Below are 17,797 nucleotides of genomic sequence, written 5' to 3' on the forward strand. Positions count from 1 at the left end.
ATAAAATGAATGATAAATATTGAACATTCTCCTCGCGATTTCCATTTCATTTTCGATGATAATAACGAGTTGACCATTCAGCTTGCAACCTCCCATAGCTGGTCTTATATTCATTCATCTTCAATTCATAATCAATGAATGTGGTTTTTTATTTTATGTTGTATACTATTTACCAGATTCGAACTAAGCCCATTTCACTTCTTATTTTTTTTCATATAAATTGATAAATACTATTTTCTGTGATCGTTCAAAAGTTGCCAAGTTGACGAACAAAGAACACTATAATAAAAAAAATATCCATTCACAGAATAACAAGCTGAATTTATAACACTACAAATCTGTAATGTATTATATTAGGATTGATTCTCTGGATCTTTTGAACACGGTTGCATTCAGCCAAATAAGAACCAAATTTTTTTAATTTCACAGATATTTTATATTTTGAGCATGAATTGTCAAATAATCATTAGAAAGCGTCCAAAACTTACTTTTGAGAGTTGGGTTCTTCGAATTTCCGGTTTTTTAATGGTTTGTAATAATAGTCATAATGAAGAAACTACATGATGTGGGTGAAATTTTATGTTCAGAGAAGATTCATCACATCAATGAAAAACTATATTCTGAAAATCGATCCATCCGATTAAAATTTTTGTGAGATATAACTAAAAATAATTTTTTATGTATTTTCAGCAGCCCCTTTCTTTTCAACCGAGTAGAATTGAAAAAATTGGTTAGGGAAAAGTGTTTCTTTTGAACGCAACAATTGTCTGTTAAAATATACAAGGTACAAGTGAAAGGCTCACTTCTTATAGGTGCATACAGATATTCACAACATAAGATGGACAAACATCTGTAGTCGTGTAGATGTAACACAGGGTGTTTAGTTTTTGTTAGAGTATTACTTCATCCGGACGCATATTAGAGCGGCAACCAACATTACACCACCAGAAGCTTCCTTAGAGTAACTCTAGATCCTTGAGAAGAAAAAGAAGTAGAAGTATCGACTGTCTATGGATCGAGTTGATGTACCGATGGCTAACCTAGCAATCGCCCCTTTTTTATCGAGAGTCCAAGTCTGAGAGCAGTTTTAGAGGCTTAGAAGTTAGAAGTTTCAGACGTTGAATAAAAGCTATTAGAAGTTATTTAAACTGTGTTTCACTGCTTAGACAATTTGATAAAGAAAACCCCTATAAATCCAATATTTTTATTTTTGAGCAATATTTTGTTGAGAGAAGTGCGTTGTTTGTGAGTTTTCAAATAAAGGTTTCTGACCATATCTCGGTGGTTTTGGGTGATATTTTTCAAATAAGGGGTACGATACAAAAAAAAATCTGTAAAATGAGGTAAGGACTATCAAAGTTCAAGTTTGTCTCCACTTGCTCGGTTGGTAAATTGCATTAAATTTCTTGACTTTACTCAATTTTCTGAGGATTTGTTTTTTGCAGATCCATGGCAGAAAAAATCTCATAAGAAACTGTTGTGGTTTGACTGCCCTTCAGTCCTAATATGACTATTGAAATAAAATGAAAAAATATGAACTAGTATATCCCTGAAAGCCTCACCAAATTTTTTTCTCAGACTCATGAAATTTATTTTTCAAACACCTGGTATATGCTCCTACGAGGACTCAAATTATGAAAAAGGTTGCTGCAATGTCCAAGTTGATAATATCACATACCTAATACATGTAACGAGAAGAAACTACTGCAATTACAATACCACCGGTGGAAAACAGTAAAGCCAAAGATTAACTTAAAAGTAAAGAGGAGCCACTCTAGAGTGACTTTATATGTCGTAGTGGCGAGAAAAGTTGTCCGCGTTTTTATTATTTGGACTTTTTCGACCGTTAATGACGAAAATTGTCTGCATTTGTGGCAGTTTGCGTGATTCTGTAATGTCCTGTGCTATTTGAGATATACTCGTAAAGTATTTTATTTCGACAAAAAAACGTCTCGATCTGATTCAAAATGTTCTTTAAATAGCTAAATTGTGCTAAATAGAGCAAATACTGACACGGTTGCGGAAAGTAGGTACTTCCGGGATGGATTTAGGGGCGCAGATCGTCTGTCGTGGTTGTACATATATGGGAAATGTTGATAATTAAAGAACACTGACATTAAAAAATTCCTAGAGAATCAATTTCCCAAAAAAATATTATAATGGAGGAAATTCAGAAATCAGCAAGTAATCATTCTAGGAATAAATCTTTCAAGGTTAGGGTTAATCAAAGAATATTGAAAGATGCATTAAAAAATGACATATGGCCCAAGGGTGTTGTGGTAAGGAAATATAGGTCCTTTGGTCCCAGGGAAAACATTAAATCTTAAATGTTAATAGTTTTTTACAAATTTTGATAGATGGAACTAACAAACTATCATCACTCAAAGTATTAACAGAAATTTCATTTCGTCGATAAAGCCGGCTTGTCGGCTTCTTTTATTCGATGTCAGTAGCGGATATGATGCATGAATATACAATAGCGACATCTGACAGAGAAACGGGGACCAACCCAATTCCATTTCCTAACTCTCACAGTGAAGATATGCTCAAATTCCCAGATTGCAAATGTCGTATAATATTATCATAATTAAGCAAGGAAAAAAAAGCGCGAAAATGATCGAGTGTGGGCAGTAACCGATCTGCCCAGGCATAGAAATCCTAAATACAGACTGCTATCTTCACTCTGGTTACATCTTGCTCCGAGAAACCTGAGGAATTTCTTCTGAACCCTCTCCAAACGTGAAATGTTTACATTGTATTGGGGGTTCCAGACATTAGTTAGAAAATTCAGTCTATTGAACACATAAGAAGTATCATTTGGTTTTCCATGTATGAATGTCACTTGAGTCAGCTCGATCGAATACATAGAAGGTTTTTTAATTATGTCCTATTTCGGCAAACAGGTATATATCCTGAACGTAGAGCTGATCTTTCCTCCGTAATGAGGGATTTGCGAATATCGTCGTTGGCCGAAAGACATAGGTACCAATGTGCTAGGTTCGCCCAGAGGCTGCTGGTGGGTGACATCGACTCATCGTATTTATTGTCTAAAATGTGTATTGCCTTTCCAAGGCTGGCCTCCAGGTCTGCAAATGTTTTTCGTCTGCCAACACCTCGTACAAACTTGTTGGTTCGTGCACCGGTATTTCGCATGTGTAAAAGTGTGGATACACTCAGGATTAGCATGTTTAGTTAGTAATAATTGTTGGTTATTTTTAAGAACTGATATAATTTTTTGAATACTTTATCTCGTTTTGATTTCTTGTAAATGTACCTATATATGTTACCCTATAATTGAGAGTATTCCTGTTGGGTAAATAAAGTGGATTTATGACTTTAGCCTTGCGGCTTTCACACTCCTCTCCAGAGGAAAATTCACTTATCCCAGATATCTCAGATATCAAAAGGATTAAGCTCTGTTGGAGCCCTTTCCAGGTTGTCGGGCTCTTGGTGGTGGTCGGGTCCGGGTCGCTCCTCGCCTTCCTGCTGTAGGTTGGATTCCTGCTCCACCCGCACTTCCTGTCGGAGCAGACGGTGTTCCTCTGCATTCCCCATGTACTTGCGTACAGTTCTCGCCGTTCCGAGCAGTACCGCCTTCTGCATGACTCTATAGATTTTTTCGTCCAACTGAAGTTTCCTCAAGTTCTCTGGTAGTTTCTTCGGTATCAGGCCTGTAGATGAAATGACAATAGGGATGGTCTTGATATATTTCAGCTTCCACTGTCTTCTGGTCTGTTCCTCGAGATCTCTGTATTTCGAAATTTTTTCAGTGTGCCTATCTAGAAGATTGTTATTATTTGGAATTGCCACGTCGATGAATAGTGCTCTGTCCTCATCCTTATTGAGCAATATGAGGTCTGGTCTATTGTGGGTTATTTTTCGGTCTGTAAGAACCGTGCGATCCCAGTAGAGCTTGTGATGTTCGTTTTCCAGCACAGCATCCGGATGGTAATTGTAATAAGGAACCTTCTTCGAAGTTAGAAGTTGGTGTTTTAGTGCCAATTCTTGTTGAAGAATCTTGGCAACAGCCAATTATTATTATTATTATTATTATAAAAGTTGTAAATGGCTAACAGGGCCCTCCTCTCAGTGAACTGCCTAATCTGACGAATGAGGTAGCCTAACATATTGTTGCAGTTATTGGATACTATGTCGACGTGGTAGTTCAATAAAAGTTTATTGTCCAGCAACAATCCAAGGTCCCTCACTTTATCCTTTCTTAGGAGTCTGCACCCTTCACTCGAATACTCGAATTGAATGGCAAATTTAATAAAAGGCTGTTATCGTCGCAGTACCTGCTAAACCTATTCAACTCTTTCTGCAATTCTTCACAGTCACGCTCACTTGCAACACGAGAAAATATCTTCAGGTCATCGGCGAAAAGTAGAATCCTGCACATCGAGAAGCAGAGATTTATTTTATTGATGTATATCAAAAAAAGGAGAGGACCCAAACATGAACCTTGAGTTACACCAGAAGTGGCAACAAATAATTCAGAACAGAAACCGCTAGCCGAGGAAATTAATTTTTCTTCAAAAACTATGACAAAAATATTCAATTTACTTATTGGCCTATAATTTTTCATTAAAGTCTTATAACCATTTCTGTGAACCGGGACTACACATGTGGTCTTCCACTTATTGGGGAAGACACCGGAAAATAAGGACTGATTATAAACCAAAGTCAAAGGGATTTTCAGAGATGTGCTCAATGCCTTAATGGAAGATGGTGGAATCCATTCTGGTCCTGAACCTTTTTTAACATCAACGTTACAGAGTGCATTCTCTAACTCGTCCTCTGTTGAAGTGATCTGGTTAAGCATGAAGGGATCCTGCGACGATTTAAAGCTACATTTACGATTTCGACAATTAGGTGGGACGTATACGCTCCTAAAGTAAGCAGCAAAAAGTTTAGCTATATCCGCTCCAGACTCAGCCCTATTGCCATCGAGAGACATTACTTTAGGGAGGTCCCTATTCGTATTCCTACAAGATACAAAATTGAAGAGTTTCCTAGGAATAGTGGTAATTCGATCTTGGACTGATATTGGGTACTTAAAATAGTGAGCGTTAATGAGTTTTTTTGGCTTTGATCTGAGGAACCTGAACTCAATGAGATCCATCGGGTTGTTATATTTCTTCCATCTAGAATGAACCCTGTTTTTCTTTTTTATAGTATTGACCGTTTCATTAGAGTAATAATGAGGAAATGATCTAGTTTTACTTTCATTCTTTTTAAGGTGCAATTTAAATAAATTATTTATGTAAGAATAAATCTACATCTACAATGGAGAAGCAATTGTAGAAAAATTTGGTATAAATTTCCGATAGTAATTAGCAGATGCAACAAATCTTTTAACTTCGTTACCATCCTTCGGGAGGGGAAAATTTTGCATAGCCCGAATTTTTTCAGGATCTGGACAAATTCCTTCTGAAGTAATAACGTGGAGTACATTTGAAATTTCTTCTTTCAAAAATTCACATTTGACGGGATTTAATTTCAAGTTTACCACTCGAAGTCTTTGAAATACTTTTATCAAATTTCGATTATGGACTTCTAAACTATTGCCAAATACTATCAAATCATCTGGGTAAATGAAACAGATATCATAATTAAGTCGTGACATGGCTATGGTCGTAGGTCTTGAAAAAGAATTTGGGCTAGTTTTTAGACCCATCGGTGCTCTGGTCATCTGAAAGTGACCCCGATCCGAGGTAAAAGAAGTATAAGGTCTAGAAGCATGTTCTAATTCTAATTGATAATACCCTTGGTATTATCAATGGTAGAGATTCAAATGTGTAAAATAAGTCGCTCCTGATAGTGAATCTAAAGTTTCTTTTATACATGGCAAAGGGAAATAATTATTTGTTCTTAGGTTATCGTCCATTTAGTTAGATGAAATGAAAGAATATTGGGATTCTTGGACTAATTTTCTTTATTGTTCTTCAATACAATGCCGACGTTTCGAAATAATTATCTTCGATACGTTTACTTAGTTGACGGTAGTCGATAACAATTCGCCATTTTTCATTTCCATCTGGTCCAGTTTTCTTTGGAACAATTATTAATAGTGCTCACCACTGCGAATTTGATGGTTCCATGATATTGTCTGATAATAATTTTTCTATTTTGTTATTTATTTCCGTCTTCTGAGCGTGCGGTAACCTATACGGTTTAATGTAGGTAGGTAAATAAAGCACCTTGCTGCAATTTAATATTTTCTTTACAAACGTTCGTGACCGTCAGCTTATCATTCTTCAGATGGCATATATCTGCGTATTTCGCTCAAATTTTATGAATTGATGTTCTCTCTTTTACATTCAGATTAGATATCTTTATTGAATGAAGCAATTCCTCAAGACGATCTACTGTCATATGTTTTTTATCGAATTAGCAAATCGAATACAAGCTCAGAGGGTCGTCATATTTCTTTTTCATTCGTATTTGAAAATCTGCTTGCAATATAATTTTCTACAGGTTTGCTAATGCCTCCGGCTACAAAAACTTCTTCGCAGATTGGGTCTGGTATAACAACACTATCTTCGGTACTATCGTTGTTCGAAATTCGAACATTCGTATTTTAAATATTTTATTATTTCACATCTAGCTGGAATTGTAGTAGATACATCATAATCTGATTCAAGTTGTAAACAGATTCTTTCACCGCGAACATTCGAACTCATTTTGAAATCTTCATTCATTCATTCATTCATTCATTCATTCATTCATTCATTCATTCATTCATTCATTTTCATTGCTGTATCCCGTTACCGGGAATAAATCTACAAAAAGAAGAAAAGAAAAAAAAAGATTGCGAACAGACTTGTAATTTCTTAGGGCTAGTTGCGACTGTGTGCCCTCCTGTGACTAAAGAGACCCAACCGTGACCTGAAGATCCTTCCACACTCAGGGCATGGATAGTCACCAACCAGATCTGGCCGCCGCTGTATCCTTCTCGATTCTCCATTATAACTGTGTACCAAAGACCTCCACTGTGACCTGTCTAACGCTAGTTGTTCCCAGTTATGATTGGCATTAACTAATTTCAGGGATTGATGTAGTGTATCCTTGAACCGCTTATACTGGCCTCCTGGTTTCTGGGCACCCTCAGTGAATTCGCCGTATAGAGCTATTTTGGGGAGTCTTGTGTCTTGCATCCTCAGAATGTGGCCGCTCCATCTGAGTCGGGCCATCGTTACTTGAGTCTCAATTGTTGTACAACTCGTGCGTTGCAAGACTTCTGCATTCGAAACTTTGTGGAACCATCTGATGTGCATTATCTGTCTTAGATGACGTTGTTGCGTTTGTTCAAGCTGTTTAATATGTCGCCTGTAGGGCGTCCAGCTTTCGCTTCCGTAAAGAAGCGTTGGGAGGACCACTGCTTTGTAAACAGCTGTCTTGATCTTCAGATTGAGGTCGTGATTTTGAAACACTCTGTCCTTTAGCTTCCAGAATGCCCGTGATGCCGAATTGATACGGTTTTGTATTTCCGTGTGTAGATTAGCCCTACTATTTATGAAGCTTCCCAAGTATTTGAACCTGTTCTAGAGTTTCATTATCCAGGCTGATATCTGTTTGAAGGCTTTCTGGCGGACTTACCAGGATTTTGGTCTTGTCGATATTGAGTCTAAGGCGATTTTCCATAATCTTCGAGAGAATTTTACCGGCCACATTAAGCAGCGATATGACCCTGGAATTGTTGTAATTCGCATATCGCCTTTGTTCTTATAGAGGTTGATAACTAAAGCGTCTCTGAAGTCTTGTGGCACATCTCCCTGTTCCCAGATCTTGCCGAATAGTATTAGGAGACTATTGACAATGTCTTCATCCAAGGCTTTGAATATCTCCGCTGGAATGCCGTCTAGACCAGTTGACCGACATTGAGATTTCGTCATCAAGCGATGTCATCGGACTATACGCAGGGAGCAGGTCTAAAATGGATAAATCCGAGTCGTTATTTCGATTCAAGACCTGTGACCTCCTTCCATCTTTCGAGAGTTTTTTTATCATCAGTTAAAATAGCTCCATGAGCATTTCTTATAGGAAAGCTAGCTTTTCTTCTTGGACCGTAAACAGTTTAGTAGCTTCGAAAAAACGCCTGTAATCATGGTTATCGGCGTAAGCTTGTATTTCCCTAGCTTTTTCTTTCCACCAGCTATCCTTGATTTTTCTTATTTCTTGACGGACCTTGCGTTTTATGTTTATGAAACTTATTTGGGCTGCAACATCGCCAGGCTTGTTAATTGCGGTTTTCATCGCTTTGTGTTTTGCGTCCAAAAGGGGTGCGATATGAGTTTCGCTGTCGGCAAACCAGTCTGGTCGATTTTCGGAAGCGTTCTGTGCCCAGTATTTCTTTCGCTGTATTTGTAGACTTGAAGCGGAGCCAATGAGTCTCAATGTCGTCGTTATAATCCGGCGGTGTTAGGCTATCTTTGACGGCAGCTGTGAATCTTTCCTTTGTAGAAGGGTTTTGTAGTTTGGAGATTTGAAGGCGCTCTCTTAGATACTTTGGCTTGCGTTGGTATTTTGGGCGCATTGAGATTTTCATTCTCGAGATTACCAGCCTATGATCAGTCCAGCACTCCAGATCTGCTCTGGGTTTAGTGACCAACACCTCTTTCAGATCTTTTCTTCTCACGATCACATAGTCGAGGGTATGCCAATGCCCTGAGCGTGGGTGGCGCCAGGTCCCCCTTGACTTCGGTCTCGTAATAAAATAGATGTTCGTTATACACAGATTGTGTTCTGGACAAAGAGCCAGCAGACGTTCTCCATTCGAATTAATGCTGTCTGTGCCGTGTTTCCCTAATATTTCCGGCCATAGTTCTGAGTCTTGACATCTGCCCACTCTGGCGTTGAAGTCTCCAAGGAGACTAATTCGTTCCCGTTTTGGGATTTTACTTAATGTGGCAACGAGTGTTTCGTAGAAAGTGTCCTTCAAATTGTCAGTGGAGTTCAAAATGGGTGCGTATACTGCAATGATGTTCACAAACGTGTTATTCGCTGCAGGAAAGCGTAGGGTCATTAAACGTTCTGAGATACCAACTGAATTTTCGGTAAGTTTGGCGGCCAGGTCGTTTCTAATGGCAAAGCCTATACGCTTGTTCTACCAAGCTACCTTCGTCCGAAAAGCGTGTCTCGCTTAAGGCAACTATTGCAATGGATGTTCGTTGCAGTTCCTTATCGATTAGGGCAGTACGCCTCTCTGGTCGGTCAGCCTTGGGGTTGTCTAGCAAGGTCCTGACGTTCTATGCTGCAAAAGCTATGTGCTTTTCATTGGTGTTTGTTCGATGATTCACTCGCTCAGGCACCCTCCCCCGGAGATCCGAATGGGAGGGTATTTTACCTCCGGATACAAATTTTGTCCTGTTCGACTGATCCATCTTTTTGTACTCCTTTTTGTAGAAGCTGCGTTAGAAGGTGTTTGAAAGCTGCACTGGTAACGCTGTCAGTGCAACTTTGGTTGCGGCTACGAATAGATTATCTTGTGGCACAGGTTCCTGAGACGACAAGGTCTGAGACGTAACTTGAGCAACGCAGAGAGCCATTTCCTGCTCAAGCCAATGTTTAGGCTAAGTAATTGTGGGAAACAGAGTTATACCGCTCATGTTCGGTCGCCAGAGCCTCGTACGTAAGAACAGGGTGCACCGCGAGTAGGTGAGGTTGGCATTTGACAGGAGAGGCTATAAAACGCATCCTTCCCCCTTACACCCCAACAATCTAGCTGGAATTGTAGTAGATACTGTAATGAACCCCAGTTTTCTGAGGAAAATTGGAGTTCATCTTAGTGAATTTTTTCGTTTTAAATTTCCGTCTTTGAAAATATTTTAATTCTCGAATATTCCGTACGTTCATTCCGACAGGCGGAGTAAATGTAAAAAACCGCTTATCTGTATTTTACGTTGTTTTTCTTACATGCCGCTGAAGATTTCAACGTTTTTCATCTGTTGATATGCGATAAACCGGAGCTGACGACGTTTTTCAGTCTTGTCGTATTCTGGAATTTTCGGATTTTTACCGTGGGAGGGGATATGCCTATAAAAGCAAATTTTCCCCCCGCGACGGTCACTTTTTTTGAATTTTACTTCAGTGCTTTCCTTTCGCTTGAGTATTATTTCGCTTTCTAACGTGGTTTCTAACTTCTATTATAAATTCAGTTGATTTTCCGTAGTACTTTCGCCGTTGAGAATAATCATTTTGTGTTATTTGCATCAGTGCTTAGAGTTAATTTTTTAGTTTTTTTTTCTTTTTAAATCCTTTGAGTTTCGAGTGCTTGAAACAAAGGAGGTAGGTCCCCGTCTGTACCGTTCAGTTTCTTTGTTAGACCTACGCCGTTACTTCTTTAACTTTGACACTGCTGTACTGTATCGTTTCCTGTTGTATTTTATCGTTCTTTACCCTGTCCGCGTTCCGCGTCATAAGTGTTAGATCCGAAATCTCTTCTTTTCTGTCAATCATGGTGTGCTATAACCCTTGGGGCAGAGAATAAGAGATACCGCACGTTACCGAAGGGAAAGTTCCGTCAACCCCCCTGTCCGCGTTCCGCGTCATAAGTGTTAGATCCGAAATCTCTTCTTTTCTGTCAATCATGGTGTGCTATAACCCTTGGGGCAGAGAATAAGAGATACCGCACGTAATCAGTGAAATCCCGTAGTTGCGTTAAAAATAGACATTTTCTTCGCTGTCAATCATGGTGTGCTATAACCCTTGGGGCAGCGAATAAAAGTCACGAACCGACCCGCCCTTATTGTGTTTCATTCCCGGAGAAATACAACTACACACCGATACCGTATAGCAAGTCCTTAGCATTCGTCAGTTCTGGTTGGCGCATTTTTATTGAACCGTTAATTTTTCACTACACCCGGTATAAATTTCATAAAGTGCTCGTGACCGGATAAGATTTCCCGAATGTATTTTCACTGATAGAATCACTCATATTTTATATCACACATATCTCCCTTGTACATGTGATTAGTTTCCGAAGTTGTGAATAAACTTTTACATAGTTCGATTTTGACTTCTTCGTTGTCGCTACTACCCTAGACAACACCGAGCTCTGTCTCTGGCTAGCAGCTACTCTGGTAGGTTTGCTATTCTTCCTATTGAAAAGAATAGCTGGCGCTCGAGATTAAGGCTTCTCCGAGAAACGCACGTTACAAAATGGCGCCCGAGCAGGGACTGTGCAAAATCGACTGTGCAAAATCCAGTAGGAAACAACCGAGGTGAGAAACATTAACCGGACAGTGAGTGAATTCCCGAAACAGTGAGTAAAACCTAAGAACAGTGAGTAACTATTTCTTGAACCGAGAACTGTGAAAAATAAACTTGAACTGTGTTTTATTACCTGCCACTCTATATTGAACTGTTATACTGTGAATTGAATTGGACTATATTCTGGAGATTTTCCTATTGTTGAAACCTATTGGAAATTATTTAATTATTCCTTTTGCCGATTACTTTATTGAGTTATTGAAAACTGAACTGTTGTTGCGCCTTAATATCAGTGAAAATTATTTCCGATTTCTTATTATTCCTGATTTATTGAATTGAACTGTTTTAATTTCGTATTGAAGGTGAGTGAATTTCCGAACACTGAAAATTGATTGTCACAATTGGTAAAATTTAATAGGTTTGATTTACCTATCAGTTTAATAGTGAATCACCTATTACCCTATTGATAACTTGTCTACCTGCTTTCATTTTCTTTTGACCTGTACTGTTGAAACTTACCAATTATTGCTGATTTTTCTGAAACCTATTGCGATTTATTTTCTGGATATTGAACTTGAAAAACTATTTGGAATTTAACCTGTGCGTTCTGGTGCGGTTCGAATTTCGGGAAATTTTCCGGACTATACGAAACGACTTGCGAGTGAGTGCGGTATTTCGCGAATATTTTCGGACTTTAGTGGGACTGATTGACATTTTTTTTTCGAGTAACGTTGGACTTGTAAAATTTTTAGTGTGATACATCGGGACTTAGATTATTTTAGTGCGCCGGGACTTGAACTTAGACTTTTTTCTGATTCGCCGGGACTTAGACTTTAAAATTTTTTTTTTGGGGTTACACCGATACCCACTTCGAACTTAAGTGAGTAGGTTAGCTAACGATTAACTCACCGGGTTGGACTTAGAACTTAAACAGATTGTGAAAGACATACCGAGTGTGAAAGATTGGTGCGTTCTGAATCGGACTTAGTTAAAGATAATATGTCGAACATGGATGTAAACCGGTTACTCAGTGATGAACTTACATACGAATTACAACTGAGAGGACAATCGATACCGGGTACTGTGATGACTAAACGGAGTCTACTACGACAAGTACTTCAGTCTAATGAACCTCTATTACCCCCAACATCATTGAATCCCGCCTCCGAGATTGAGATTTGCCAAAATAAACTCACCGATTTGGTGGAATCCCTTCAGAACTTCAATCATGAGAATGCAGCTAACGAATTTTCGCGAATTTACACCCGATTGATACACATACAAGGAAGGCTGGACTTTATTGTTACTGCAGACACAACACAGTTACAACTAGTTGGACAAATGAAGGCAACTACAGCTAAGGCGTTGGAAACACTAGAGGAGCTACGTCAGAAGAGTAATCGTGAACAGCCGCAGCCATCTAACCGACATCAGAGGTCTCTCTTAGATGTGGAGGTGCCCAGTTCACCTGGTGTGTCACCGATCCAACCGGAACGGATTTCAGGGCTCCGAGAGCCCTCACTTATCGACTTGGGAGATGGTGTCGACCCTCCTGTAGCAGTGGAGGTCTCACGCACTGGTACACCTGTAAGGAATCCAACATTAGAACAGGTCATGAATGAGACAAGACAGACATGTACAGCGTTACTGCGACAGTTACCAGCGATACCTCTCACGCAGTCACAGGACTGTAGAACAACAACACCTGAGGGTCTGACACAGGGTAGATGGATTAATTCTACCCGAAGGGTGTCTTTTCCACACTTACCTGCACCGTGGATAAGTCCTGACCGACCAATTGTCACTACACCTGCCAGATCAGAACCGGAGTCCCGATCAACAATACCAACTATCCCGGTACACAAATGGAACATTTCCTTTGATGGCACTGGAAGTGTGACCGGATTTCTTGAAGAGGTGGAGAGGCTGGCTGAGTCCCGTAAGGTGTCCCTGGAACAAGTTTTCGAATCAGTTTATGAATTACTACGAAAAGATGCAAGGGATTGGTTCATTCCCAGAAGGGGTACTTTCGAGGACTGGGAAGATTTTTCCAACCAGCTGAAAGAAGCATTTCTGCCTGTCAACTATGAGGAGAATCTGTTGGAGGAAATAAAACGACGAACACAAGGACCTGAAGAAAAGCTGCTTCTGTATGTTACCCGGATGCAGAACTTATTCCAGAAACTCACCTATACCAAACCATCCGAAGTGGAGCAGATCCGACTCATCCGACAGAGGTTGATTCCGCCCTTACAGCAGGCCTTGGCCTTCCAGGAGACCAAGACGTATGATGAACTTCTCCGTAAAGGAAAAGTTTTTGAACTGGTCCAATGGCAGATGAGCCAGTACACCCGGCCACCCTCGGAACCAGGTTTCGTGGAGGAGCCTCACCTGGCGTACACTCCCCGCCAACTGAACCGATATCAGGCGAGTTTTTCTGTGGATACCGGAGAACAGGTTCATCAAACAACTGATCACAGGGAATCAGCCCCGCCGACGCAAGCCAACCAGACACGACTTTCTCCGCAGGGGGAAAGCCATCCAAAGTCACACCGATCCAGAGAGTCAATAGTCCGGCAACAGGAATCACACCGTCCAACTTCTGGAGACAGCTCCGAAGGTAGATCCGGAAATTCAACTCCGCCACCCCGCCGTCGAGCCGAAAATAGCCACGCTGACCGGACCGAATCACCATCAAGGAGGAGAGTGTCCTTCCAGACACAGTGTTTCCGATGTGGTGGATATGGCCACATGCGTCGAGAATGTCGCAGGCCACCGAAAATTTTCTGTTCTCGATGTCAGAGGGAGAACATTCTCTCACGAGATTGTCCCTGCCGTCCGGAAAACTAGACGGAGGTATGGAGAAGGAGTCGACCATATCTCCCAACACACTGACTCCCATAACATCGACTGCCTGGAATGATAACCGACCGCTTGTCGAAGTTAAGATAGCCGGAAAGCACTACAAAGCATTAATTGACACGGGAGCCACGAAGAGTTTCGTAAGTCGGAAAGTGGCAAAACAATGTGAAAGCAAGGGAATCACCGGACAACATGTTGAGAATGGTTTCGTGGTAATTGCAAACGGACAACCCACGACAACACCCAAACTCTACACTACCGCCGTTCACCTGGCTGATTATTCCTTGACCGACGTAAAATTTTTGTTGGTGCCTGATTTACCAGTTGACCTCATTCTAGGAATGGACGTATTAGGAAGGTTCAATTTTTCCATTAACCTCAGTACCGCGGACTGTTACCTGGAAGGTCGACTGATTGCCAAACCAACACAGAAAATTCAAGAAGCTGTTGAGGTGCAGAACCGGAGAAAATCCCTGAATACACCTGCTGACAACCAATCACCTAAACCGTTACCTTCCGTAGATTCCGTATACCTGGCTGAAATAGAAACAACCCAGTGCAAATGGTACAAAAAGAAGTTGCAGGAGGTGAAAAGGGACCCAACAAATTTTCCTGACTACGCCGTTGAAAATGGAAAACTGTAACGACATTTCTGGGACTCATCCGACTTCACAGAAGATGGAACCGGCCAACCCTGGAAACTCTGTGTACCATCCGAACAGCGAACAGAAGTACTGCAGGAAAACCACGACTCAGAACTAGCAGGTCACATGAGGATTGCTAAGACGATTGCACGGATAGCCAGAAATTATTACTGGCCAGGGATGTTTAGAGACATTGCGAAATACGTGAGGAACTGCACATCGTGCCAAAAGTACAAAGTTTCGCAACAGAAAACCCCTGGTAAGATGCAACCACACCGAATGGCGGATGCGCCGTTCAAAGAAGTATCCACAGACATTGTAGGACCATTGCCACGGTCAAAAAAGGGAAACTCCTACATCGTGGTAATGCAAGACCGGTTCACAAAGTGGGTAGAGTGTCGTCCGTTGCGGAAAGCTACCGCCAAAACTGTTTATTCGGCCCTCTACAAGTCATCCTGAAATACGGTTGCCCAAAACTAGTAATATCCAACAATGGAGTACAATTTGACAGCAGACTATTCAAGAACAGTCTCCGAGAGCTGAACATCGCTCACCGTTTCACACCACCGTATACTCCTCAGTGCAACCCTGTAGAAAGAGCTAACCGTACCCTGAAGACAATGATAGCACAGTTTTGTGAAGCCGATCAACGAACCTGGGATGAAAAGATAGGAGAGTTAACGTTTGCCATCAATACCGCTAAACAGGAGTCTACTGGATTTACACCGGCATTTTTAAATTATGGAAGGGAACTAGAAGTCCCGAGGGCGATTTATTCGACAAACCCCCACAATGAAGAAATGAACGGAGAATCCAACCGTACAGAAGAAGAAAATAGAGACATGACTTACCGTACTCAACAGATCAAACATCTCCAGGAGGCTTATGAGTTCGTCCGTACTAAACTATACCGTGCCTTCCAACAACAGGCTCACCACTACAATCTTCGACGAAGAGAAATCCGATACCATGTGGGAGATAAAGTTCTACGCCGGGACCGTCCTTTATCCTCGGCCGTTGACAGTTTCGCCGCCAAGTTGGCTCCGAAGTTTTCCGGACCGTTTACCGTCGTTAAAGTTGTTTCACCTGTCGTCTATGACCTGAAAGATACAGAGGGTAGAAAAATCACTAACATACACATTAAAGATTTAAAACCATTTCATGCATAACATATATTATTGTCATGATCCGTTAACCGTTCTATAGAAATAACCTCTGAAAGGAGGAAATCCATTATTTCTTTCCGTTACCGATTGTATTATTATTTTCCGTTTACCTGTTGATCCGAATAACTGCTAGGTACACTGACTAGAAACTGTCCTTGTCATTTTCATCACTGTCAAAGAGAGGCTGCCGTCCAGTGTTATATCCCTAGTGCATCCACCCAATCTGAACCACCCCGGAAGAAGTTGAACAAATTCCTCATGTCAACCAGTAGGGAGTTAGCCCTCTGTGCCTGTCCAAGAAACCAAGGCCACCTGCAAGGAGAAATCTCGTAAATCTGAAGCACGTTATTCAGCATAATTATAACCGACTACACCGTCACAATTCCGTTCAAATTCCGTACATGCACCACCGTTGACCGAAATACTGTATCTACAGATTTTCATCCGTTCAGCATGCAAATATAAATCAAACCGATCAAAACCGTCTGAAAAACCTGTTATTTATGTAAGGAATACCAATAAAGGATACTGTTTCACATTACTACTGAGTATATCCGTCTATTAATCCAATAGATCTAACCAATTTCTGTCCTGAACTGAATCGAAATTACTGTACCGTCAATTTAACACTGTTTACCTGAAGAAAACACCGTCTACCTGAAAACAGAGTACAGAGAAAAACCGTTCCAAGAAGAAAAGTTGATCACGAGGAACGATGAAGATTGGAGAGTTTATTGTTAGAAATTACCCACCTGCAAGTCTCATACCGGATCCGAAAGTCTCAACGTCCGTACAGCCGGGTCATACCAGCCCATTGAGCCCCCACGTCGAGCTGTTGGAGGCTTTCCACCTGTTGCAGCTCCCACGATTCCTGGGTAACCTACAAAACCACGATGGAATTCAAACACCCGCCAAACACAGTTAAATTAGGTACTCACCGGAGGGATGAAGCATGGCACGTTTCCGACCAGCGATGAAGATGGATTTCCACATGGAGAAAGAAGATTTTCCACTATAATAACTGAACATCCACGCACGGAATTGCTGCACAAAATTCTTTGACAAGATGGCGGAGACCTGCGCCGAAATGACTGACGCTGACGTTTCTGCGTGCGCATTGGAACTACCCTTTTCCAACCATAGAGAGGAATAAGTACTTGATTGAATTGTAAACTGGTCACGAGTATATCAGTGGCGCGCGCGAAAGTAAGGTCACTATTTCTAGGGGTAGATAGAGTCGTGAAATTAAGCTCACTATTTCATCGTAAGTTAATTTCTTCCGAGATGCAGGGGGTGTAATGAACCCCAGTTTTCTGAGGAAAATTGGAGTTCATCTTAGTGAATTTTTTCGTTTTAAATTTCCGTCTTTGAAAATATTTTAATTCTCGAATATTCCGTACGTTCATTCCGACAGGCGGAGTAAATGTAAAAAACCGCTTATCTGTATTTTACGTTGTTTTTCTTACATGCCGCTGAAGATTTCAACGTTTTTCATCTGTTGATATGCGATAAACCGGAGCTGACGACGTTTTTCAGTCTTGTCGTATTCTGGAATTTTCGGATTTTTACCGTGGGAGGGGATATGCCTATAAAAGCAAATTTTCCCCCCGCGACGGTCACTTTTTTTGAATTTTACTTCAGTGCTTTCCTTTCGCTTGAGTATTATTTCGCTTTCTAACGTGGTTTCTAACTTCTATTATAAATTCAGTTGATTTTCCGTAGTACTTTCGCCGTTGAGAATAATCATTTTGTGTTATTTGCATCAGTGCTTAGAGTTAATTTTTTAGTTTTTTTTTCTTTTTAAATCCTTTGAGTTTCGAGTGCTTGAAACAAAGGAGGTAGGTCCCCGTCTGTACCGTTCAGTTTCTTTGTTAGACCTACGCCGTTACTTCTTTAACTTTGACACTGCTGTAC

General features: G+C 40.7%; 1 protein-coding gene and 1 long non-coding RNA gene across 3 annotated transcripts in view; one reads left to right on the forward strand and one right to left on the reverse strand.

Moving 5' to 3' along the window:
• LOC123319559 overlaps positions 1–16,975 on the reverse strand; it is a 66,518-nt gene extending 49,543 nt beyond the window's left edge. Inside the window, exons 1-3 of the long non-coding RNA XR_006538511.1 lie at positions 16,822–16,975; positions 16,636–16,763; positions 15,994–16,195 (exon numbers count right to left, since the gene is read on the reverse strand). This is a non-coding gene — a long non-coding RNA (uncharacterized LOC123319559). The remainder of the gene's footprint in view (positions 1–15,993; positions 16,196–16,635; positions 16,764–16,821) is intronic.
• The window catches only part of LOC123319555 (tachykinin-like peptides receptor 99D), a 709,883-nt gene that overhangs the window by 677,369 nt on the left and 14,717 nt on the right, over positions 1–17,797 (forward strand). The window lies entirely within an intron of this gene.

Source organism: Coccinella septempunctata, chromosome 8 (assembly GCF_907165205.1).
Source record: "Coccinella septempunctata chromosome 8, icCocSept1.1, whole genome shotgun sequence".
Classification (NCBI taxonomy): Eukaryota; Metazoa; Arthropoda; class Insecta; order Coleoptera; family Coccinellidae; genus Coccinella; species Coccinella septempunctata.